The sequence below is a fragment of the Corvus kubaryi genome, unplaced genomic scaffold (genome assembly GCF_017639235.1).
Source record: "Corvus kubaryi isolate FWS band 111438036 unplaced genomic scaffold, C.kubaryi_AGA036_p1.0 37334, whole genome shotgun sequence".
Classification (NCBI taxonomy): domain Eukaryota; kingdom Metazoa; phylum Chordata; class Aves; order Passeriformes; family Corvidae; genus Corvus; species Corvus kubaryi.
The window spans coordinates 10412184-10439718 of record NW_024581108.1 but is presented as its reverse complement, the minus strand read 5'-3'; positions in this window follow the sequence as shown (position 1 = coordinate 10439718).

Below are 27535 nucleotides of genomic sequence, written 5' to 3'. Positions count from 1 at the left end.
CAGTTAGTGTCAGTGAGCTGCAGTGATTTATGTAGCTGAATGTCTGGCTCTGCAAGGCTCAGTATCACAAAGGAAAAACAGCCACAGATGACAACAGTGATATGTGTGTTATACTGAACTTTCTTCTTCTACAGTGGATTATAAGCACATTTGGTTTCAGGACTAATGTCTACAGTTAAGTGTCCAGCTAAAGAAAAGTCCGTGGGACATTATTTTCTTCAGAAAATGCACTTCCATAATCTCTGAAACTGCAGAATGCCAGGCTGACTTCCCCAGCAACCATATCAATCAGAAAGAAATATAGGGGTGGCAGAAACTCATTATTTGTCAGACAGATTGATATCTATGAAATACAGTGTTTCAATTTTTGCTTTTCAAAATAGTCATGTGTGGTTTATTTAACACTATGTTACATTCTAAATGAGAAAACAATTTAAACATGTAAAATGTCAAAAGAAAGAATTAAGTGATTTGAGATTTCTTTTATTTTCAAAGAAAAATTTACTTTCATTTTGGAAAAAAAAGTAGATTTTGAACCCTCCAAGTCCTGCATACAGTAGATTTCTCCCTCTACAGCCTGCTCTGCTAATGACACCAAGTTTTCTGCCCCTGTGTTTTGGGTTGTTTGTTTGTTTTTTTCTTTCTTTCAAGGAGGAAGGCATAAATAACATCTCCAATTACTAAAAATCCCTAACAATGGAAGCAAAGAAAATGATGAGCTGGGCAAAGAGCCATCCCTCCCTGGCGCCTCACGGTGGCTCCCTGAGAGTGGCCGTGCCCTGCTGCGTGTGCCTGCCGCTGTGCCGCACTCCGTGGGCTCCTGGAAGGTGCCGCTGCAGCTGCCTGTGGAGCCATCCTGCAAAATGAGGAACTGAAAGGACTGGATTTAAAGTTACCTTTTCTTTTGTGTTCTGGCACAGACAATGCTGTACCCCACCCCATGGTAAGTCTCTTGGGGCTGCAGTAGAGTTTCTGCTGTTGCCATCTTTGGTGAACTTACCCTAATATTTAAAATGTGTTTGAGGAAAAAAGTTGGTGCAGAAACATCTGTGTTTCTTACCCCGTCTGGACTAAGGAAATCTGCCAGTTGTCTAGAATACTCATTTAATTGTAGACATACCTTTATCTCTAGTCTGCCTTATAACTACATGACAGGAAAATGCAAATCCTTCGCTATGCTACAATTTAACAGCAGGACTCACTGAAGCCTTACAATATTTATTAGATCTTTTATTTATTGTCAGTTGCCTCCTTTTAAATATGGCATGGACACACACAGACACCTACATTGTATTTTACTTATATCAGTAGGTGTGGATCATTTTCCAAAACTCGTAAAAAGGATTTTAAAAGGTGTCTGTCATCTGCAAAGCTTTTCATTATCCAGTGTCAGCCACTGGAAATTATGTACAAACTAAAGCAAATGGAACAAAAGTTAATTATCTAGTACGGCTATTGTTATTATGTAGAGGAGCCAGCCCCTATTGATTAATGAGTCAGTGCTATGTTTGCTCACAGGAATATTAATATCTTGTGCACAAGAGAAGTCATTAAAATGAGCAAGGAAGACCTTGACTTTAAACTTAAAGTGCACATTGCTCTAGTTGTGTGAATCATTTTGTCAGGTATAGCATCATAGTTATAAATTATTGAAACATGTAGTTATTGTAAAGATAGTTCATATAGCCTGTTTGAAATTAAACACATCGATACACTTTTTCCATTATGTTCTTCACTGTTACAATTAGGAGACTTCAGGTGGACAAAAAAGAATTAGGAGATAGGATAAGACTGGTTTGTGAGCCTTTGCCTCACCTAACCCCTCACAGCATGAGAAAACTGAATAATACCGTGTCCATACTGAGCTGATGGAAAGTGTGGGATAGGTCAAGAGAGAACTCACATAAAGTGACTGCAGAGCATTCCAGATGGCCCAACAATAATTAGCAAGTAGGTATTAAGGTATATTTCAGAATCCAGATGCAACACATTCCTTCTTCAAATATTCCCAAAGCCACCAAATTATGCACTGAAAAACCTACATTACTATTTTTTGAAAATGTACATTATGGCATTATGAATATAATAACACTTTACTGGAAATACAACTGTACCTGCTTTTGTATCATGCTAAGACCTCAAGCTTTAAAAATCAAAATGGATCTACAAAGTTGAGGTCCATGATTCATCTACACTAATGCTGTGTTACATCACTATGGCAGAGCAGAGGGACATTTAGGTCGGAGTGTATTTTATTATATCTAATTTACATGCTATTATCAATAGCAAGCCAAAAGTAGTCCTGGTATAAATGAGAATTGGGTGTCATGTAATTTAAAAAGAGGTGACACCGAAAGGGAATATAATTTAATTGTATTAATGTATAAATAGAACTAGGAAAAAAAATAAAACTGAAATATTGGAGATATTAAGCAGCATTTGGGGGATTTTTTTGTAGGTATGTTGTAGGCAGTTCCTGTTTCTGTAAAATGCAGGCATAAGTTTGAATCTACATATTGTGTCTCCTTAACTTTAATGAATTACTCATGTACTTCATAGTGAGCATACGTTGGGGTCTTGCCAGAAGGTATTGATCAATCCAGAATTAAACCCCATCCTTGATAAAATGGATCTGTGGGACCAAACCTGTATCATCTTTCCTGTGAGCCTCTACCAACCTCAGTGAGCACCAAAGCTCTCTCTTTCATCAACATAACTCATTTCCAGGACCATCTGTTACCTTATTTGGCTTGTTGTGACAGCAGAACAAGAGACACATCTCCAGAAGTAGCTGATCCATAAGAAACTGTCCAGAGGATAAGAACAGAAATAGCCAGTGGTCTGGAAAACATAATCTACTTGGGAAGATTGAATGAGTGGTGTAATTTAACCCAGAGAAAGTAACTAAGGGGGTGTAACAGACTTCAACAAATATGCAAAAAATTTATGGGAAGAAAGGAGGAAGTTACTGTGCTGTGTGTTCAATTCATATAAATAATCTGTTCTCAAGGGTGGATAGATCAAAGTGTAATCCATTTAAACTGTAGCTAGGAAGATGTCAATTACGAATGCTTGGAGGTAGACTGCATGGTGAGGCCGGGGTGATTCATCCTCTGTTTTCTTTAGTGTTCCACTGTTTTAAAGCTTTTTCTTCGTGCTGGTCCTGCAACAGAAGATGTGAATGGGTTGTAGGAGGAATGTAGGCTGTCGAGAGAGTTGTAAGGTGGAGGGAAATTGGCCTCTTCACCCACTTCCCTCTCTGTTCCAGCAACCTCTTTAGCAGAGCCTGAGGCATGTACAACATTGCTGTTGCTGTGCCATGAGTCTGGATATGGCTGACCCAGAGAGCCTTGCAGGATACAAGAATTCAGCAGGGAGACACACAGGGGAGAACAGGAATGATTTTTTTAACTGGAACCTCAGCCAAATGTCAACAGAATTTCGGGTAAGGCAGCAAAGCTGCTTCTGGCCACGAGGATACCTCTCAGTGCAAAAGAATTCCCAGCCGCAAACAGAGGGAAGATGAGAACATCTCAAAGTAAAAGTTACAGAAATCCTCTATAATGGAGCCTAAATCCAGAGTACTTGTATTCCTTCTGTTCTGGATCATGCCAGCATGGAGAGCTAGCACTCCATCCTGGGTCTCAGCTGTGTGACCAGGTGTGTCAGAACCCACCAGAGTTCTGCTACTCCTGGGCTCCAGGACATGCCTCAAAATGGGCTGGGCTGGCACCGAGTTCACTAAAGGAGGCAGTAGTCTCAAGAGACAAATTCTGCTCTTAATTAGGTTGGCCCACCTTACTGACCTCAATTTGTCCTAGCATTTCCCCGTCTGTTGATGAGCTACTATCCAAAGAATTGCAAAACAAATGTTTCAGTGCCAGTCACAGTGCCATAAAAAAATGACAGCTTCTCAGAGGACACCTTTAATGTTCTTGAACTATATTACAGATACAATTTTGGTAATCTAATAAATAAATATTTTGGCTTGAGTTAAGGCTGGCTTTAGCATTTTTAGTCATGGGTGGATTTTTGTTCTCACTCTGCTAACTTGCGAGGAGTAAAAGAAATCAAATCAGACCTAATAATTTCAATTAAACGTCTTCTATTTTTGTATTTTTTAAAAGAAACTATCAAATATGCACTGAAATGTTTTAAGGTTAATAGATTACCTCTGAACCCCAAGGAAATCAAGCTTCTTGTGCCTGCCTGTCATTTACTGGAGTGGTTACTTATCTGTCAATATTTCTTCCTTTTTTTTCAAGTCCCAGGCCTACTTGATCTTGTCCATTTGGCACTGCTGGAGGAATAACAAGTTTCTTCCCGTCATGCACCTTTCTAGGATACATCATGACAGAGAAATCTCAAAGCCCAGGTCAATTATAACAGAAGATGTGTAGCACCTCTGCCCCCACAGCGTCTTCTGGGGATCCACTTGGCAAAATGATATAAAACTATTTTCGAAGACTTCCCATGATCTGGCACTACTTAGAACTAAGTGACTGGCAAAATGTAAGGAAATATGCATATGCACCTCAGCTCATCTCCCTCTGTTTGCCAAGGAGCCAACTAACATTACGTGTGAGGAGGGGCCTGAGGCTGGCAGAGTCCTCGCTGAAAGGTGATTACTTTTTAATTAGAATTCATTGAATAAGAGACAGATACCTTCCATACTTTCTCCCACTGATGATTTGAATATTCCTCTGTCAGGTATTATGAGGCAGTAGCTGACAGTGAGTTACATGAAGTAGTCCTGTAGCTGGTAGCGACTTACATAAAGTAACCAACTTAACCATTTGTCTTAGGTAAAATATGATCCCTGTCCTCACTTTTTTCCATGGAGTCTGTCACTGGCGTGTTGATGTAGTGTTTGTTTACTCTCATTCCTGCAGGAGGAAATATCATAGTTCATGTATCAAATTACTGTAACTGACTGGAGCATTTCTATTTAAAATAATGTATCATGATATATTTTCATAGTGTTGTTGATGTATTTTCAGGACTTCTAATTTTTACAAGTATATAATCTGAATATCATTTATCTAAGTGTGCAGTTGTAAAATCTGTGGTAATATCTGATCTCATAAAAATCAGCACTTAAGAATGGACTAGAGTAACTGAATCTGAAGCTGGCTGGATGTTTGTGATGTTTTGGTAGAAATAAGAAAGAATTTTGGTTTTTTTTCTTTTTGCTGCAGGGCCTCTAAACACAATCTGACATGTGATGTATTTTTGAAGTCAAAGTTAATAATTCTCTTTACATAAAAAATAAATACCCCCTATTGAATACATGCTCTAAAATTAGAATTGCATATTTCTAAGTAATATACCTAAGGAAAGTGATTTATTCTAATGCAATAATGGCATAGATTTACAAAGCTTGAGTGATACAATGTTTCTCGTTATGGTTGTAAAATATTTGTTGCCACTGTGGGATTTTCTAGATCATTATTTTAAAAAAGGAAAAACCTACTTTGACAGATGAACTGGGGCCATTCTGAGCAAATCACAGATACTTCATATAACAAGGCCTCCAAAGAGGGGAGCACAGACTTATTACTATGGCAACCCAGATCAAAACACTATTTTAGTGGAGAGTTTCCAGTTTTACAATGCAATGATGATTGTTTATAGTACTATTGAAACCAGATTCAGCAAAGGTTCAAGAAATGAGCTGACAAGAGGAAAATCATTATAGATAAACTGGGGATACGTGAATGACATATTGTGGAATCTGCTATTATTTGATCAAGTGATGAAATTGTGGCACAAACATAGATAAATAATGGTAGATGATACAGTCTGATGGACCCTATTTTGTTGGTTGTGTTATATTGTGTAGCTGGAAGATAATTACTGGTTCAATGCTGCAAAACCCCAAAGAAGGTTTAATAATAGAAATCACTGAACTTTGAAAAAACCTGTCTATTAATTCTCCCTAATAATTGATCACATTTAATTTTAAAAAATGCTTTCATTCCCAAATCATTTAGTAACACCTAAAATACTACCTATTCTACTACCTATAATAACAAACCTGGTGTTTAGACAGCACCTCTGGTGAGGTGCTTTTTTCTGAAAGTGCATCAGATGGCACATGGACTGGATAATACATGCTTAATCCTATATCAGCTAATCAGTGCTTAAAAACTGTTAGTCCTACAGCAGTGAACCTCTTGAAATCTGTCTCATATCTGCAGCAGCAGAACAAGTTGATTTTTTTTCCTGTGTGGCAGTAGCCTAGAAGCAGCTCTGGGCACCCTCCAGCTGGTTTCTGCCTTGTGTCTGCTGGCTCAGAGAAATTTGGTTGTTAACCTCTTTCCTTGCTGTAATGGCACTGGTTTCAATACAAGAGCCACAGGAATCTGGGGACAGTGATCTGTTTTCTGCTTAGGGTTATTTTGCAACACAAAAGCCACGGTGAGCTTACTTGTTCTGGCTTCTTTCCAAGTTCATGCCATCCTTCACCTCAAGATCTTCAGCTAATCATGACCACCCTCACCAAACTTCTTTCTAGCCTCACTTTTCAACTTTATCACATTAATGTTCAAAATCCTGAGTTCACCTGCCCATGTAGCTGGGGCAGTGTGGTCAAAGTCTCCACTCCCCCAGCATGAACAGAGAAAGCTCCTAGTGACTTCTTTAGGGGCTACAGAAGCAGCTCCTGTGCAGGCAGAGAAGTTCACAGCCTGAGAAATAAAGCTGGAAAGAAGAAAGGTGAATGAAGACTGATCACGGCAAATTTTCTGTACCTGTAAATAGCCTGATCATTCCTGAGCCTGCCTCTGGCACAAGTCTTCCCTCTGCAGGATGAAACTTGCTTCCTGCTTTGATGTTTCACTCTGTGGGACTGTCTAAGGGGACAGGTCTGAGAACAGCAGGGCCCCAGGACCTCCTGAGATGTGTTCTTACCTCTCCATCCCCCGAACAGTTTTGGTATGGGATCCTCAAGGTGAAAGTGTCTGTGAGCTCAGGGCGGTTTTGTTCCCTGAAAGAAAGAAGAGATTTACTTACAGAAGCCCTTAATCGTTGGACTGAAAATACAAAGTAGATTAAATGTTTTCAGAAGGATGATTTACTATGTAGTTTGTATATTACTGTGGATGGAGAGGCTTTAGCTCTTCATGGAAGTTTGAAGCAAAATTTTGTCTTACATTTGGTATTTCAGATGATGCAGGGAAAGCATTTTCTGGTGTAGTCATACTTGGACCAGAATACAAAACACATCCTTTAGTAAACTGTGAAGCTTTAAGTTGTTCAAATGACACTTACCCAGCAAATAATTTTGAACTTGGGAGCATTAGAGAGGTCACATTTTTACACGGCTGATCTGCAGCTGAACAATCTTTTTTAGCCATTAAGAACACCCAGCATTTTTCCAACACCAGATACCATGCCTCCTCCCTGAATTACATTTTCCTGAGTTTATGGTGACCATTTCAAGGAAAATTAAGCCACTCCATTAACATCTGAGACCAGAGCACCCTTCAAAAATTCAATCCAGCAGAGCACTTGATGGTATTTATTGCTCTTCCCTAATGCACTTGTATTTTCTCTGCCATGTGAGGACTATTCAGACATCATCATACAAGTATCAGGAGTGTCTCAGCTCCTAAGAGATGCCACTGGCTTCACACATGGAGCAATTATAATCTAATAGAGTTCCCAGAATACAGGTTGAGTCACCACATAAGTACAAGGAAGCAGTGAGTGCTTTCCACTGACTCCAGTATGTTTGTACACTCTTACCTTTTCCATCTAACCTCACAAACATCTGTCTTCAGCCAAGAAACAGCAACAAGGATGTCAACAGCTGTTCTGTTCAGCCAAGTACAGTGCTGATGTTAAAGTTTTCCAAGATCACTGATGTCCTACATTATTAATCAAGGGCCTCAGAAATAATTCTGCTGACAGACTACTTACGAAATATGTCTCCTGACTTCAAAGTATGGGCAGTTCCCTGTCATATAGCATGGAGCACACATGAAGGCTGCAGGGCTGAGATTCAACTGGTGAGAACTGTATTAGTCACTTGGAGGTCTTAAGAAGCATCCAACAGAAATGGGTGAGGTAACCACAGGTCTCTCATTGCCCCCTGTATGGTTTTTTGGCACAGTCACATTTCTTCTGAAATGTCTCCATTAATGCAAATCTCCAGAATTAACGTAACAATAATGGAAAAGAACATTTATTGCCTTTATTCATCCTTACTTCCCAATACTAACTTCTGTTTATCCAGCTCACCTGGTGGATATCCAGTATTGCCCTGCATGGTGGATGCCCTGTGTGGCCAATGGTAGGAACATCTGAAAAATATAGTCTCTTGTTTCCTCAATATTTCTGATAGTGCTACCAGCAGTGTTCTACAGAGGACACCAGAGAGGTGGTTTATGTCTTCCTGTGAGATTTCATGGTGGCTGAGATAACCAAGACAGTAAAGACAACAATTTTCCTATTTAATGTATTGTGTCCACCAGCATAGACTCTTCTTTTACCTTAGGCTCTATTCAGTCGGACACTTGCATTCTTTTGGTCTTCAAGCTCTCTATCAGGTCATTGTCTGAGGCCTCTGCTGGGTGTGGGATGGTGAAAATAATCTGAGCCTGAATTTTTCGAAATCAGTTTAAAAAAATCTGAGAATACAAAGTAAGCTCATCATTTTGATATTAAATAGAAAAAAAACATCAAAGTGGAAAAAGAACCCCATCTAACACCCCAGTGATGACCATTGCATGAAACTTCTCATAGACTGGGCAAAACAGCAATAAGAAAATTTTGGATATGAAAATAAGTCCATGAGAGAGAAACAGAACTTGCTGGCTCAGAAATTTCTCAGTTCTCCTCTTGGTCATTTTCTTCAGCTCAAACTCTCAGCAACAACTTCTATCAGTAGGAATGTCTTCAGCATTTTATCTCTCTATTTATTTTATCAGTTCACAGAGCAAGTAAGACCTTTGTTAAACAGCAGCTTCCTGATACAAAATATCTCATAAATTTGACATGCAAAATGGCTCCTACATTTCAGAGAGCTGCCAAGTGAAGATACCTCTGTGGGGCACAACAGTGGCTCTGGGGAAGATTGTCTCCAAGGAAGAGCAGCACAGAGCCAGGCTTGCTTGGGTTTCTGCTCTCCATCACTCACATATATGTTAAGAAATAGTTGCATAACCTGATCATCTCCATGCTTAGAAGTCAGCACAGCTTTATTCCTAACCAGATCCCCTGCCACAGGATAAATCCTCTCCATCTATCTCATCTCTCAGCTTTGTGTAAGTGCTCCATCCAGTTCTGTGTACTGTTTTTATCAACAAGCACTGTCAGGTTAAAAAGTGGATGACTTACCTCCCCAAGCGATCTGAAGAATTCAGTGCCACAGAAACATGCTTAATGCTGGATAACCATCCACCTTTCCCAAGTGAATTTTTAATGGCTGGGGCTGCCTTACATAGTGTGCTGAGCAGAAGGAGCTGTGATTAAGCCCCACACTCCGTGATTTCCATCCAAAATTTTCCGCTCAGCGGAAACAAAATCTTATGTAGTTTTCACTAAACTCTCCTCCAATTTCCCACTGGCTTTTAGTATGTGCAGATAATTCAGAATAAAGCCCCTTGTCACAGTAATATGTATTCTAGCGTAGCACGGAGGAGCTGTTTCACCATGTAAAAGCCATATTGCCAAGCTGTATTATGCTTTACCTGTCACCATGCCAGGAAACATTTAACAAGGAAGGAAAACAACGAGAGTGCATGTGTTGCCAGCTATTCAATATAGGCCATTTACTGTTAAACTGTGGAAAGGTGCTGGGGTTTAAATGCACCCTGGTTTTCTTCTGATACTGGTAGCAAAAAGCTGAAAGGTTTTGCACTGTTGACCCACTATTCAGTGCCGCTACTTTGGACCTGGACTGTCTCACTAGGTCTCCATGGTTCACTGGTCTTTCTGAGCCTCAAGGGGTTTTTTGGTTTGTTTGTTTTTGAAAAGTTTATGCTCCAGAAAGTGAGCGTTTGGCCGAGTAACCACTTTCTGTGAGAAAGGGTGGCTCATACTGCTTGAGCCCACTGATTGCAGGGACAAGGCTCAGCCTCATGCAGGAACTAGGACAATCTCTTAGGTACAAGTGTCTTGCCATTGTAATGCCTTCATCACCCCGACAGCCCAAAGCCCTGAGGCTCCTACTGGTGCTCCCCATGCAAGAAGTGGTGTCTTTGAACAGTGCTAACACTCACCAACAGAGGAAGCTGGAAAATAAGGGGTAGCCTAACTCTTGCCTTTTGGGGGAACCTGAAGTGTCACCCTTCAGGTCTGCTTCCTGCTGCAGGCACTGTCTGTGCTGTTCATGTGAAGCACTAGTTCGGTGACAGCCATGGAGCTGGGACTGCAGGACATGTCCTCCCTTTAGGTAAGTGGGAAAAACAGCAGCTGCAGTGTGCATAGTCCCAGCATCAGGTAAATCAAACTTTGTCTTGCTTTCTAGAAAATGGAGTGGCTTTGGTAGAAAGGATCAGATGTGCTTTCAGCACAGCCCTGCTCTGGACAGCTCGTGGTTTGCAGAAGGGCAGAGGTCTGCCTGCAAGTTACCACAGCAGGAATGGGGACAGGCTCACAGGGCAGCAGTCAGCAAGATCTGGTACAAAGCACCACCCAACAAGTAGCTGTGTGGTTAAGCTGTGACATTACGGGTATTTGTAGTTTGTATAACTCAATGCTTTTATTGTTTTAATTGTTCAGTTTCTGTATGGTTGCTTTGGGCTGTTGTTGGAGCACTTGCAGGTAGTTATAGTTTGCTTTTGGAGCAAAAATTCGGATCATGGATGCAGGGTAGTGAAAGAGTAGCTCATAGAGAAGGCCAGGCTTTGACCTGAAGCATGGAGCTGTGTGCCTCATTTCAAAATGTCCTGGAGTCTGGTTTAAGCACTGCACTGAAACCCAGAGAGACCAATGACTGTTGCAAAAATGAGGTTGATGAGTGTTTTGCAACAACCTTGTTATAATGTGATCTACTGCGATCAGGTGTGTTATTCTGTCGCTTGAGCACGTGTCACTGTAATACAGTTTGAATCCAGGGCACAAGGGGATTGAGGCGCCCTCCATTTACAGTTGTTTCCATGTAGGAACCTTGAGCTACAGGGAGGAAAACCTGAGCTAGGCAAGATATTATACTCCGAGCAAGACCCCGTGAGGACCTTGTAGTGCTTAAAATGTGGGAGAACATTGCAAGTGTGGCTACACAGCAACTCTGGGTCTCTCTACAGAGGCTTCACTGGGGACTGGGGGAGAACAAAGCTGCTCTGAGCCACACAAGCTGTAAGGGAAGATGGTGAGGCTGGTGTTGATGGCTGTACCTGGGCTTTTTCTTCCCCCGCTGCCCCTGTAAGAACGGTGCAAGCCACAGATCTGACTGATCCTCCCATTCTCAAAGTGCGTTGAAAAGACTGCTTCAAAGTGGAAACAAAAGGCCTAATTAGATGCAATCAGCAGCTCCATGTCTCTTCCCTCTCCCCAAATAGTGCTGCCTCACTGACCCTGACAGTCATTTTATTAGTCCCCTCTTGACTGGCCTCTGAGTCTCCCCACCTGGTGCTCCAGTGCTAATTGGTACAATTAGCCTCTCCCTCCCTGGGCTAATTGCTAAAGACTCTCTCTCCATTCTCATGGGGACCAAAAGAAACTTGTACAAGAGGGAGGTCTGCAACCACAGAGACACCAAGGGGAAAGTGGGGAGTTGGGATGGGCTGGTTTGCTGTTCTCCATTCTTCTCACGTTCACTTGCACAAAGCACATAACTCTTTCTCTGAACAACACATAACATTTCTCTGTTCATACTACCAATAAAGTAACAGGCTCTGCAGCACCAGGGAGCCGGTCATAGGATCTCTAGGGCCCTACGTGGCATTCGAGCACTTGGGCTGCTAATATGCACAAGGTAAAACTCCTTAGCTGTCTGCCCAAGGTCTTTGTAAGACACAGTTTATGCAAACACCTGTCTGGAGAATATTGCAGGAAGTTGCTCAGAGGCTTGCAGTAGTGGAAAAGTTAATATCCAGATTGTTTAAAAGGAGCTGGGAACAAAAGCCCTATTGGCTCTTCAAAAGAATAGTGTGATCTCTATACAAAAAAATACATGCTCTTGAAACTGCTACATGTTTAATATTAATACAAGTATTTGTTTGTGACTGTATTTGAAATGGCTTCAGATGACAAGTTGTCCTCTGTTGTCCTCAGCAGATAGGTGAGGGAGCCTTGGTGAGAATAATCTGATTAGAACTAGGGAATAGATTTATAAAAGAAAATATTGAAACTGTCTTTTCTTACTGGGATCTGACAGTATTTAATAATACCTTCATTTTTCTAAAAATACATTATTTAGGTCTGTAAATTACACTGCTGCTCATAAATAGCTTTCTCATCACCTGTTATTAATGTAACTGGGATGAGAATATGATAGTTGACTTAAGCTGACCACTAGACCTGCAAGGACATGTGCAGCATCCCCAGCTCTCAGCAGAGGGCTCAGGGCTGTAAACTGAACTCCTGGGATGCAGGCAAGATCTGCACACAGGTGGAAGGGTTGCTGCAGGGGTTTTGTTACTGTGTGCTTTGCTTGCATAGAGGTGGTTGAGACCTTCCGAAGTACAGTGAGCTGCCCTCAAACAGTGCACGTGTGGGTGCAAGGTGACAATGTCAGAGCAGACATGCCAACAGCAGAATTCAGTTATTTTCTCTTAAGTGTAAGTAATATTTATGCAGTGAAGTGTCAGAGTCCAGAGTTAAAGACAGCTCTACAGACACACTCAGGGGGAAGAAGAGGAGTAGATAAAAATCATCTTCCAATGGATAAATCACGTGTAAACTATCCTACCTGAAATCAGTAGGTGAGGATTGAGGGGTGTGCTTAGGGATATGACTTTCCAAATACATGGATCCCAACAAGAGCTGGGGAGCTTTCCCCCATGCATGTGTGTAGCTCTTGCCATGCTGACGAGTGAACCCAGCTGAGCAGAAGACCAGAGTAAGCTGAGTGAAAGATCAAGCTAAACATGGGTGGCAGCAGAGCTGGTGTCATGTACTCAAAGAGCTTTGCCTGCATGAAAATGATTTTGTTTTGGTTTGACCTACAGAATAACATCCTACCTAGCCAGGGAAAGGGAGGAATGGAGAGGGAATCCCTAACAGTTTGAACTTATCAATCTGGAGATCAAACCCCTGTAGAGGATGCCATGTTAATAGGCACTCTGTTCTCGTGTAGATACTCAACATATCACTTGCCAGGCAAATGAAGTGGTGTTTAGGGCAAAAACAATGGGTTTGTTGGTTTAAATTCTCAAAAAATACTTCTGAATGTATACTCTTCGTGTTCAGGTAAGAGAAACTAAGGGAATTAGAGAGAAAAGAGATGTCTGTGCAGTTGATTTTATGGACCAACCCTTAAAGAAGGAATACCTGTAGATGAGATATTTGCTGTTGTTGAGACCACATATGTGAATGAGCAGAAGCTAAGCTTATGTCAAGCCTGATAATATGGCTGGTGTTTTCCAAGAGTTACTGCATTCTCCTAATGAAATGACCTCTATGAGATGAGACAGTGTTTATTTCAAGCTATATAATGTCTTGCACTATCCCGGCTTTTTCAACCTTCTTCAGGTTTGACCTCAGTTTTTCAAGCTGTGTTCATCTTGTAAAGCTATTCATATATCTAGGCACGGGAATGTACATCAAGACATAGTTTGTGGATAGACACTGACACTTAGAAAAAAAACGTCAAACCAGGAAAACATCTGCCATGAACAAAGGTTTAAGGAACTATTCTTATCTCATGAAGAAGATGGATGGATGGTGCAGGGCGCTTCACTGGATTTGCTGTGAGCTTTGCACTGTACTGCTTATGTGGGGAAGGCTATGCGGTGAGGGGGGCAGAGGTTGGCACAAACAACCTGAAGCAAGAGGGAGGTAGGTTGGGCCACAGAAGCACTCAGTGCCCTTGAGTAAGTGGCTTGACTTGCTCATTCCTTAGGGTGACCTTGGACAAGTCTCTTAAAATCCTCTTCCTCAGTCAACTCAGCTGGCGATTTGTTTGGGGGTGAAGAAACACCAAAATGACATTGAAAAGCAAGCTGTGCCCCTGCATTGCCCTTTCCAGGGTAAACAAATCATACCCCAACATCCCCCACAGTCCGCCATCGGGAGTTCTCAGTGTGTCCTTTGTGGAGCCCTGTGGAAAAGCCTGGATGCAACATAAACTACACAAATGGTACACTTGCATATTCAAATATAGTGCAATGTTTGTTCATCTCTCAAAACGTGTGTACAGTACTGATCACTGTATTATCTGTGTGCGTTCTGCTAATTAGCAATGCAAATATAGAAATATTTCTTCTCCTTTACGCTTTTTTCATAAGCAGGACAAAAAAAAGCATTACTTTTTGTGCTCTGGTACCTTTTCCTTCATTAAAAAAAAAAAGCAAGCTAGATACAATAAACCAGTGTATTCACATCTATTGGGAAGATAATATTATAAGTGTGAAAGATAGTTTTCCTGAAAAAGGACAGTTTTATTCATTGGCTAACAGAAAGCATTACTTTTACAGTTCAGGGTAGAAACTGCTATAATTCTGGTTGTATTGTTTCTTCTGGCAGGGAATAAACTCTCTCTCTTTTTTTATACCTAGAGGTGAGTTTTTACTCTTTCTCTTTGAATTATACTGGTGGTCATCAGAGTGGTGGTGGAACAAGAGTGTGATGTTGCTGGAGTACTTCAGATGTAGTTGCTCAAAGCACTGCCACTATAATTCAAAGTGAAGAGAGTCAAACTTGCAGCAGGCACTCCAAAATGGAGGACACTGAGGTCTTTGTTTACTGTCCTTGTCCTCCTTCCCTTTGGGCAAGAGCCAGCGTGTGACATCTGCGTTGCTAGGTACATGGAGTTACAGCCAATTACACACCGCTGCCGCCGAGCCGGCTGTGCTGGGGACGAGCAGGGGGACACGCAGGACAGGGTCAGGCAAAACGAGGGGCCCCTGGGGCCATCTGGGGACATGCAGAGTCACTGGCCAGTGCAGGGACTGCTTCCGGCTGCTGATGGGCTCTCCTCAGCACCGGTGGGCTGATGTAGGAAATAAAGATTTGAAGACACCTGTGAATCACAGTTGCACACCTGTGATCAGCAGCGCTTCACTGCCAAAATCTGGTTGGGGTGAAAGGAAAATGTGAATGTGTTTCCATGCTTTTTTCACCCCTAACCTCATGTTTTGCGCTTTCTACAAAATATTTAAGCAGGATTGTCTCTTTATAAACCTTACCATAAGTCATACAATTATCTACACTCCTAGCAGTATGTATATTTTTATGTAGTGGATCTGAGTCAAAATTAGGAACATCTAAATCCTGAGTCTTCAAGACATTTGAGCATTTGTGATGCTGTCATTTGTGATGCTGTCATTTGCAGCTCCCCTTTGTGTTTCTTTCAAGAAGGGATTCTGAAGTGAGTCACATGATTTATTGTGACCATTCCCAAATACATCATTATTCCTCAAAAGTCCTCAATCCTTTATTCACTGTATAGTGTGGATGTTCTCCCCATGGAGCTGCATGCGTGCACTTGGCACAGACATATCCCAGCACATAAAAATGGTGACCTGGGCATGCACAGAGCTCTTTTGAACAGCTGAGCACACCTTCTACTAATTTTCTTGAACTAAAACCAGATCCCATCACTGGCCCAAGCCCTGCTGTGTGACACCTGAGTGGAGCTAGGAAAAGTGTTCCTCTGCTTTATGCTTCACATGGCTCCTGTCTGACCAGCAAACAACACCAGTTCTGTCCAGTGATACCTCTGTAGATGAGTCTGTTCCTAGCCTAAGAGAACAACCTCTCTGGGCACATATCAAGATGATGGCCCTTAACAGTGTGCATGCATATGCAGAACTTTGTTCCAGCTGGATGTTCCTCTGTTGGCTTTTTTAAAGACACTTTTTTAAGTGGAAAAATGTAAACTTTTCTTTAAGGATTACCTGAATCTCTCTGTAATTTATGGCAGCACCTTGACACTGGAAGAAATTGCATCACATCCCCACAAAAAAAACCAGCCTAGTGGAAAGAGTGAGATTAGACATAAACTTGCAAGCTCTGCTTGTAATATGGAGCAACAATACATGAACATACTGTTCTTCTGCTGCTACTCTGGAGAAAGAATGAGGGTAAAACGTGTGAGAGAGCCACAGTTAAATTACTCACTATTAGCCCCTACAGTGTGCTTCCAACCTGCATTGATATATATATACAGAGAGAGAGAGAATGTCACAGTTAAATTTTTTTTACTAGTATAATGAGGAAAGAGACCAACAGAAGAAGTTCCCTTGGCTAATTTTCTAGCCAGCAGCCACTGCAATGTTCCCACTAGGAGAGACTGCAGAAGTGAGAGAGTGATATAATAAATAATGACTGGCTCTGCTGGTAAGGAGAAATTATCACTGTGCTTGGGGGATCTAAGTATGTGCTCACCCAAGATACAGGGAGGGGGAGGGGGCCAGGAGCACTGCATCGTGTCTTGAGAAGAACATTCAGCGATGTTTGAATTAAAAAAGGATTTCAGTCACTGCTTTGTCTTCTAAAACGGGGATGGGAACAGCTGGATGGAGCAGTTTAATGCATCTCATTCAGAACTGGATGGAGCGGTTCTGAAAGAGATGCATTAAAAGATGTCAAAGGAGTTTCCAGTCTAAGCTTTTGTTCTAAATCTCCTCCCTAAAAAGGAGGTGTAAAGCAAGGGTGAGTTCACAGCCAGGCTCAAGGGTGTGAAGTCCCACAGATTCCCCTGGGGAACACACTTCTGTGCCATGGGCACACACCATGATAAATCACGCCCTTGGTGGGCTACTTGCCCTCTGGCCTGAGGCTGAGTGGGCTTGAGCCACAGTGGAGTTCTCTCTCGGAGGGGATCTGAGCAGAGGCCGAGGAGGCTGTGTGCAGCTTGGGATCTCACCACAGCCATGGCTAAGGCTGCATTGCTGGGATCCATGAGCTGTTCTTGTGGGAAATAGCACTAAAATGGTCCAACTCTGGCTATAATGCCTCCTCAGGCAAAAAAATTAGCTTCATATTTTAAAATCTAAAAGCCTTTTTTTCTTTAGCATAGATTAAAAAGGAGAGCAAACCGAGAAAAAGTCACATCAGTAAGATGAACAGCGTGTGCTTGTGCCTCTGTGTTTGTATTCAAAGCCCTGTCTTGCGATGTGGCACTTGCCCCTGCAGGCAGGCACACTCCTGAGAAACAAAAAGGTGCAGTTCAGAGAAAAGGTCTCTTACAGGAAAGAAAATAAGTGTTCTGGCTTAGCCAAACACCACTTACTGGGCTTGGTGCAGGGCAGTTGGGTATGGTGCGATGGGCTGCGGTGCAGATGTCAGTTCAGATGGTCAAATGGTTCTGCCTGCCCTTAGGTTCTATTAATTAAACTACATAGAAAAAGTCATAGCAGTTGGGTTTGCTATAATCTCTTGACCTTCAGTGGTAAAATCAACTATTCTTGTGAGATTTATGTTATCTTAGGAAAAAAAAAAAGAAAAAAACTCCTTGAAAGTCTTGGAGAATTTTGGAGCCATCTAACCTAAATTAGATTCCAAGCTCAAGCTTGAATTGCAGACCTTAGTTTAAACCCCATAGCTAAGCAGGGCCTCCTTTCCCATTTCCAAAAATAGTATGCTGCTTTCTACATTTTGCCACATGTGCTGTGTCATATACAGAAATAAATAATCTGGGATTTACTATGATTTAGTTCATTTAAATGAGAGCACCTTTCACATATAGAGTTGAACATTTCCTTCCTAGACTACATTTCAAGCTTTTTCTCAAAAGAAAAACGGCACCCTTTTTTTTTTTGTGCTCCAGCATCATGAAAATCTGCATGGTGAGATGCATTTCTCACCACATGCCGACTGCAAATTGTATTTGAAATGGAAAGTATCAATTAAATCAGCCTTTCTGAACTGCCTGGTGACAGCTGCCATGCTGCTGAATGTTGATGACACTTGTAATATCAACAGATTTGGGCCCTTGCACTGCAGAATATGAAACATTTTCTAGCCATTTAAATACAGGTTTAGCAAGCAAATTAAGATCATAATTTCCATCACTAAGGACAAAAAATGTTTACTGGGAAAGTCTTTTCTTCATGAGCACACTCAGCAGCATCTACTCTGGTGCTGGTTTTGTTCAATGGTTCAAAACCCTGCACAAGCTCATGGAGGGGCACAATGGGGTTGGTATGCTGGTTGGTCAGTGGAAGGCTGGGCTGATTGCTCAGATAAGCAAAATTGCCCAGGGAATCCTCAGATTTGAGGGTCTGGAGAGAGATAAGGGAGCCCCTCAGCTGGTCTAGTCAGGAATCTTACCCTGGCTTGGGGGACAGGGCTGCTCCTCACCCACTCAGCCACAGCACAACAGGAGGCAAAGCTGGACAGATGGAGAATCTGAATGTCTTCTAAAATTAAGCCAGTTTTCTTTACAAAACACCCATTTGCTTAAGCTAGTTATTCTCTGGAATGAATGTTGGGTTTGAGGGAAGCCGCCTTTTATTCCAGGTTGCAGTTCCTAAGCTGAAGTAAAAGATGGCAGGTATGCCAGGGGAGAGAATTCCTCTGGGATCCTGAGCATCCCTGGCAGACAGTGTGCCTGTGGATCTGCTGGCTGTTGTGCAGCTGGGGTTTTGCCCTGTGGGTTTCTTTATTTTGCTAAGTTTATAAAATCTTGTATTTAGTCCAAATGAAAATATTTAGTTTATTTTAATTCTTTAAAATCTGGAAACAGATAGAGGCATCCTTGTTTTAAGAGAAGCTGCAACCTACAGTGAAAGGGAGAGTTGTTAGAGTGTATGGTACGTGGACAAACAAGTAATTTAGCAAAACCAAAACTTCTTTGCCATTCTTGCACAAAAAAAAAATCCCATGTAGATGTGAGGCACAGTCTGGTGTGCCTCTGCCATCACAGAATGTGAGCAATCCAGCTCCTGCAAAGTCTCGTGGAAAACATGGCCTGGGTGTTGCTTTTGTGAATAGCAGATGCACTGCATTTTTCATATGAGCACTGTGCCTAATCATCTATAGTGTATAGTACTTAGGTTAACAATATAAACTAGACCCTGAGAAATATAGCTATTGTAATCTTTTCATTATTTATCCATTTTAATCTCTATTAGGAGAATATGTATAATTTATTTTTTATTTCTGCAATGAATAATATAACTAAGATCTCTTTATACTTTTTATTTGAAAATTCTGTTTTAAAGCACTCTGTTGGATAACATTCACTATATTTTCCTTTTTTTGATAATAAAAGTGAAAATAATATGCTAAGCTTTTGTACTGCAATGCATATTAAAATGCCCTTAATGCAGTGATGTGCCTGACACTCCAGAGATTTGAGAACTGCTTTAGCTGTGCACTGAGACCTTGGAGTTGTATGGCCCAGCACCAAAGACTTGAATATTCATGCTAAATTGTTGGATTTCTGTGCTTTTGAAATCTTGTTTTAAATTTCTTCTCCTCTTCAATCTTATTCAGATTCTGCCCCCCTTAAAACTGTTGCTGTCAACATCAGAACTGCTCTTTTTGCCAACAGTTTAAATGATGACTGGGCATGGACCTTAATGCTGCAACCCGGAATAAGCAAAATGCCAGGTAGGGAAGGGGTGAGTAAGAGATTTTGTGGTCAGAGAAATGAGATCCAGAAACCATGGCTTCTGCAAGCATGTCCCTTGGTAATGTTGAGCCCCTTTCTCAAGCTGTGGAGAGCTTCCCAAAATGTCCAATGTTCAGGGATTTTCTTCACAGTGAGGTTGAAAGAGTCTGGATGCATATGGCCTTCAAAACAAAAGCTCTTCTTCAAAGATGCAATTTGCTAATTATTATTAATCATAATCTGGGAGTGTCCTAAAAAAATCCCAATGTATTTTGAGGAAAAAATAAAAAGAGCTGCCTCCATCAGCTTCCTTTCTTCAAGGGAAGGGGGTCAAGGGTCAAGGCAGAAAGACAGGGACAGAAAAATGTCACCCAAGTCTCAGTCATGACAGACATGTTCCTTGAGAGGCCTCCTGCCAGCCTGTGCTGAAATCCTGGCTGCCATGGAGGAGACAGGTCCCTGTGCTGCCCATTGCCATCAGCCTGCATCCTTCAGGAGTGATTGGCTCTGATTTTGGGGGGCCAGTCTCAGTTCCCCACAAGAGATGGCAAGCAGAAAATCTGCCCCCAAATCTTGTCCTTGAGAGTACCTCCCCTCTTCTAATAGTTGCTGTTGCTCTCACAGGTGTTTATAAAGGGAGTGGGGAAATTCTGGTCCTGTGGGGTTTACTTACTAAATTAAAGGATTGGTACAATCTATTAAACGAGTCTTGGTGGTGGTCTAGAGACACATAATTGCCAAATTAATTTAGTATACAGTAAGGTTAGCTTCTTTCAAAATTCTCCACATGACTTTGAAGAGACAACATTGGTCCATCTTAATTCAGGATTAAAATTCTTCAAGAGGTGCTGGTTTAACTCCTGTGGGGTGTCCCTGCTGCCCTCCCTCCCTTGAAATTCGAAGCAGCAGCAGCAGCAGCAGCATCATCTACAGTAATGGAGATCAGCTGTGTAATCTAAGCAAAAGCCAGGAGTTTTGGACACCAGGAAAACAGCCCTTCCCACTCCCTGCCTCATGGAAGGAAAGACATTGTGCCCATGGATGTAGGGCCCCAGGGTGGTTTTAAATTAGCTGAAGACTCCTGCATGAAGTTTGACTGCAAGAACAGTGTGGTAAAACACATATTACCACTTTCCTACATTATTGTTAATCACTATTTTCTAGAACAGTTAAACTGCCATCCCCTTCCAGAGAATAATTACTGCTATTTAATTGTATTTATAATTTAGTATACACCTGAAAAATATGCTATAAAATATCAGGGGGGTTCCCTTTAATACTGGTGTTCCATTTACAAACTGTCACATTTATAATGCGTCTTTAATCTTCTGTGGTCTGCTAGAATTTTATATTAAAGTCTGCTTTGTGCTTTAAATATTAAAGATTCTGCAGTACTTCAAAAGGTGATAATGCCTGATGCTCTGGTGGTGCTTAAATCTCAACAGCTAAATATATTGAGGAATGTTCGGTGGCCCTGGCTTAATTAAACATGTATGTGTATTTTCAAATGCAATCTTTTTCTGCTTGTTAGGTTTTTGACAAACCTCCAAACAGGTCCAGGTGGAACAAAGCGTGTAAACAAGCTTGTGAATGCAAGCTTAAAACACTCAAATTAGCACCTTCTTACAATTAATATGCAAACCCTGGGATCTCTGTTATTGATAATGCCATTTAATATTATTTGCAGCTGAGCTTTATAGTCTAGCCTTTTAATTTTTCTAAGCTGTGTCCACTTTAATGATGTGAAAATGTACTGTTAGAGACAAGTCATCCAATGAGACCCTATTTACGATGAGCAACTTAGTCTACCCTGTGTAACATAGTATAAATTACAAGGCTGTGGGAGCATTTCAGTACACCGTTTGCTTTACAGTGTTTAATGGTCTAATTTAGCACATGCGACTAAACCTGGAGCCATCGAGGTACGCACATAGGTTAACACATAGTCTTTTTATTGTTTTCATTGCTGGTTCCCCACCTCCCATGGGTTAATAAATTCACTTCTTGCATCTTCTCCTAGATTGGATTGCAAATGCTATAGGGGAGCCGAACACCCTCTGGTAGGAACAGGCATGATACCCACTGGTGAGGCTCTGCTCAGGGCCAGGGAAGGATGTGAGCCCCTCTCAGCACCCTGCTACATTTATTAGGAACAGACTTTTTTTATGGGAATAAACTTGCTCTGACTGCAGCATCTGCTCTTGTAGGTTTCTAGAAACAGAAGTATTTTTCAGAAGGATTTTTTTCTTCCCAAAATAACAGAGCAGCAGAGCTTGACAGCCCCAAAACATGCAGAGATTGTGCCCCATGGCTGGTCCGTTCATGCGGCCACTTTCACTGGCAGTCGTGTTGGTCTGACTACTCTTGCCCAGTTAATTGGTGCAGTCACAGACAGTGTGCACAGTTAAGGTCTTGTGTTAATGACATGCTGTTTCGCCTACCTTAAAATAAGTCCATATCCAAATGACCTGACCTGTCATTTCTTTTTAGATTTTGTACTTTAAACTATAGGTTTTCTAATTAAGTGTTTCATGCTTTTAAAAAGACAAACATGTATGAACACAGACATATTAATGCATAAGCATATGATTTGATGCATATATCAACAAACCAAATAGCTCTGCATGTACGTGGGAACATTGCCTTCCAGCTCTGGATAAACAGAGGCTGGCCATCATTCAAACAGGGAAGGAAACATTTCGTACGTGAAGAGATATGGGGAATTATTTCATTTGTTTTGGTGCCAATATGCAGCAATTGTCTGAATGCATTTGAAATATGATGAAAATATCTATGCACGCACCTGAGAAATGTTCTTTTATTCTACTGTAATAGGTAAGGCAATGGCAGAAACTGGGGAAGCTGAAATAGATCTGCTGCAGTTTTACAGGTGAGGCAATGTTAGTGGGAAATGACAAGCAGGCTACAGTTATAATACCCAGGGCAAATCAGCAAGCATGCACAGTGATAGACAAACCTAAATTAATCATAGCAAAGGTGGTGTGGCATTTTAATGTAAACTTACTCTACTGTACGGAAACTTGTAAGAATATTGTAAAATAGGTGAAATACCAGTCATCATATGTGACTAACAAAATGTTTTTCTAAAAAATACAAATGCAAGCTGGACTACTGCAGCTGCTTATTTTTAAGATAACTAACTTTTAAAAAGAATTTTATTTTAGCAACACCTGAAAAGCCTAGTGAATGCTTTTGGCAAATGTAAGATTACTGTAATTTTAAATCTCTCAGACAAGCACCTTGAGAAATCAACCCCCCCATTTATCTTGCATTTTAATGTTCTCCTGTTCAGACAGAAGGCTTAGCTAGTTGTCATTAAGTCCTTATGAGTGAAAACTGTTTGTTTCCCTGTAGAATTCAGCATGTTTTCTCAGCCTGTAACCATCACCTATAATTAAAATGTCGTCCTAACAACATCAAGGTGCAGAGAGTAAAAGAGTCAGTTCACCTCTGGAACTGCATGCTTTGTGGAGCTCCACAGCCCCTCAGAAATGGAAGCTTGGAGAAACTGTCTCTGTGATCTTTAATGGATTTTTAAAGATGACAAGAAAGGAAATGGGAAACTAAAGGCATGGAAGACATAAATTCCCTAAAGGTGCATTCTGAAGTAAATCAGAGCAACTGAAAAAGTGAATTCTTTGAGCCCTGGGATATCTCCCAGGTTTTTCAGCTGGACACTTACAGCTTGTCAGGTCCCTGAACACCTCTGCTCTGGGCATGCTTTGACACAGCTAGTCACAGAAAGATGAACAACATCACCTGAAGTGCTGTTTGAGGGGCAGAAAATTGCTCCCATTGCACACTGCTGCCTTTACTCTAAATCACATGACTTATTACAACCTTCCCTCTATAAAAGAAGTGCCATTTAGGTATGTTAACTTCTCCAGCTGCAATAGGCATCCTTCTCTCCTTATTTCCACAACAGTTAAATGCAGTCAAAGGAAGAGGTGAAGATCAGGTTTTATAAAATCAAACTTGAATTGTTCTCAGGGCTACAGCTGCATGAAAGCTAAATAACAACAGGCAAGAGCAAGAAGCTTAAAAAAGCTCTGTGCTGCCCAATATATGTTATTTAGATATGTCTGTTTCTATAAACTGGTAGGGGAAAGACAAAAATCAGTTTGCCTTCCAAAGATATCTGACTACAGTTGTGCTTTGTAGTTCTCAGTGACTAATACAGGCTGAGGCTGAACACCATTAAACTCTCTGGAAGAAAAGAAGACTCTATTTTTAGGCAGTTTCATTTATTTATTCAATTTATGAGATCATGTAATGTGTATTCATCAATCAAATAGAATTTGAATATAGGGTTTACAGGCAAAATTACAGTGTCAGTCTCATGTCTTAGTAATGAAAATATTTTAGTGTATGAACAAACACATGAACTGTATCTATATGTGAGTGGGAAGGGGGTTTGTGCGCTGAGGACTCAGCCCTGCTCCCGAGGCTTTGCTCAGCATGAAGGACCCAATACACTGGGTTATGTTGGGGAACTAACAGGACCCAAATCTGTCAGAACAGCCACCGGTGTCTGTGTGGGTGTTACCAGCCTGCTCACAACATACCAGAGCTTTACACTGAAACATTGGAGGAATTACTGCATTATAGTACTTAATTACTTTGGACTATTCTGGATGTTCTTTCTTACTGAAAAAAAAAAAAAAGCCTGTTTTAAAATTTGACCTCTTACCTCCTATTTGTCTGCAATCTACTGGTAATCGTTTGGATTAACTATGGTTCTTGAGTTCCAAGATCACTTTGGGGAAACTATAATTACCACCTTTTATATTTTTTTATGTGCAACATATATGTTGCATTTATCTCTCCTTCAGAAATAAAAAAAAGCCTTCTATAGAGTGAAAAGAGGGATATCAGTAAAGATGGTGGTGAGTATTGCAGAAGGCAGTATTCTGATAATATGTATACAGGAACAGTACCTGTAGACTACTCTGTTTGGAAGGTGTTATTCTGGCTTTCTTCTCTGGTGTGGATGGGTCCACAGAAAATGTTGGTCACATTTTTACTCAACTACCATAAACAATACCAGTCAGATATGAGAAAAGGAAACATTTTCTGTTTCCATGTTCTTTAGCATTGTGAATCATTGATTCGTATTTCAAATGTGAGATAAAGCACTCAAAGAAGATGACTTGCTCAAAACTTATTAGTATTATATAAAGCTAATATTGTGGCCTGGAAATAAGTTGGAAGGTTCATGTACCAGCATTGTTCCTTCAACATTTCAGTAAAATTTGTTTGGGGAAGGACAAGAAGGAGTTTTAAAAATATGGCTTTATTACCAGTGTGAAGCACAGCAGTGTGAGAGGTCAGAGGAAGCCACTGAAGGACAGGAATTCAGTGTTTGCTTGGGCTGAAGGCAAGATATGTAACTGCAGCTAAATCCTTTGGCAGCAGGCACAGCAGCATCCTCCCCCAACAGGTAAAGCAGGAATGCACAGGACTTTGGGTGCAGGGCAATACTATCTATCACTCCACAGGTGCAGGATGAGGCTCTGCCAGTAAGTCCATCTCCCTGTACGAGCTTTGCTTGAGCAAGGGGCAGGAGATCAGCCCCTTAATCTGAGCACCTCCCTGTTACAGTAGGGTTTGGGTTTATTAGCTCTCTAGCACTAGAGCCCTATTGATTAATAAGCATATCTGGAGACTAAGGAGGAAGAAGTGAGAGGGATATGATCACATACTACCTGATACTGCACACGGGGAATGGCAACAATCATAGAAAGAATTCAGGGTAGGTGTCCTAAGAATTTGTCTTAAATCACCACAGCTCTCTTCTTTTTTTCTCCCTTTTACCTTGTGCTACTAGCCACTTTTCCATGTATCTCTCTGTCTTTTTGCTTTCTGATGCCATTATCTCACAAAAAAAAAGCTCCCCAAACCAATCTTTATTTCTGTCAATATTTTTTAGCACCTCTGCGTTTAAAGTACCCACTTCTAAGCAGTTAATTGCCCCCCTCCCCATACACCAGGTAATCACTTTTAAACAGAAGTAAAAAGGAACAGATCATGGCATTGTATCAAGCTGTTTTCTTGTATGTTATCATTTTCAGACTCCAATGCACTTTCCTCCTGGTGAAATGTTCCTCATATCACTCTCAGACTGATTTATTGGATTGGTGCTTTTGTTTTTCTTGGGGGGGATTACGTTGGTCATTTTTAGTGGTGCTTTTGCCTCCAATCACTAATACATTTTTAGAGCTTCAAAACACTCCAGGATTCACAACTTGTAAATGTCTCTGATACTTGATTTCTTTTAAGTGCCTGCTACATTAGAGAAAAGGTAATAGCAATTCCAGAACTGAAGGAAAGAGAAATCTTGCCATGTTATCAGCCAGCTGCTGCCTTTTCTACTGATAGCACTTAATTGCATTTACAATTTCCTCAGATTTCCAACTATTTCTGTCAGATTTGCTTTTAACTCACTACAGATTGTGTGCATTGACTGTGCAACAACCTCACTCAGAGCTGAAATATTTAATCACTACCCGTGGATAAATGTTTTCATACTTTATGCTATGTTGTTTAGAAGTGAGGCATATATAAGGAACAAAAAATCTGTCAGTATGCATTTTCTATTGGAATGTTGCATAGGTTTTTAATTGGAAAATAGGCTTTTAAAGGTAATCATAGCTGAAGACTAGAGTTAGGAAGTGAAGCATATTTTTGCATGATTTTTCTTCTTAACATAATGAACCTTTTTGTGTCTGTCATGGAAAACATGGAAATTTCATTCTCTTCTCTGTAACTATCTTCACTTAAATGTTTTAGGTTCAGTTGCTTTGAATGGTTTGCAAGTAACCTAAAGGGCTGTGTTAATATTAGCCTGCAGTGAGCACATACTGGCACTTTGTTGCTGTTTGGAGAAATGACCGGTTTACTTGGTTATATTGACAGCTCTACTGTAAAATTTGCTGGCATTAAAGGTCAAAAAGACCCAGTTTTTCCTCCAGTTGCTCCTATCCAAAAGAGAATAAATCTCAGAGCAGAATCACTTCTCTGACAATAATTTATGAATTATGCACTGACTGTGTTTGAATTGAGAAAGGCTTTCATATCCTTTCCATTAGCTCAGATTAAGTTTTCATATAGATGCTGGGAAGCATGCTAGCAATATCCTTAGCTCATTTTTATGAAAATTTTATCAGTGCTTTTTTCTGTACTACACTCCAATTGGGATGTCTCAGAATCTAAAGCTCAGCTTTGGACATGAACTTCTCTCAACCTGGCTGGCTGCTGCTCTAAAGGTTTCAATATTTTATGGGCTCTGGCTAACTCAGCCGTGAGATTCAAGCTGCAGAGATTTAACTCTAATGTAAAATCATGAACGGATGAAAACTGGGATGTCATAAGTAATACATCTACAAGAGCAGGATGCAGTTACCATTTTTAAAAGGTTTTTAAAAAGAAAACAGCATTCTCTACTCCCTCTTTGTATCCTAAAATGAAAAGCCTCTGAGCTATTGTACTAATACATAACCATCTTTTCTTGCCTGCTTTTCTTCAATTGCTGCTTAATTGTTGTGGGTTTTTTCCTTCAGGTCCACCATCAACAAGAAAGCCCCTAATGTCAGCTTCCTAGAGAAATGGGCATCACATCGCTTAATGTTTATAGGCCAAATCCATTCCTTAGCATCTTCCCTTTTTGTCTCAAAACTGATTTAAAACATTTGGAAAATCTGTCTATTCAGCCGGAGTGTTCTGGTGCATTCTTTCCTAGAAACAGTGGGGTCAGATGCGATCTGTCTGATGGACTTTTTTGCTGCAATCTATAGCCGTTTCCCTTGAGTCCTGCCGAGCCTAGCAAAGCAGCGCAGCCCTATAATG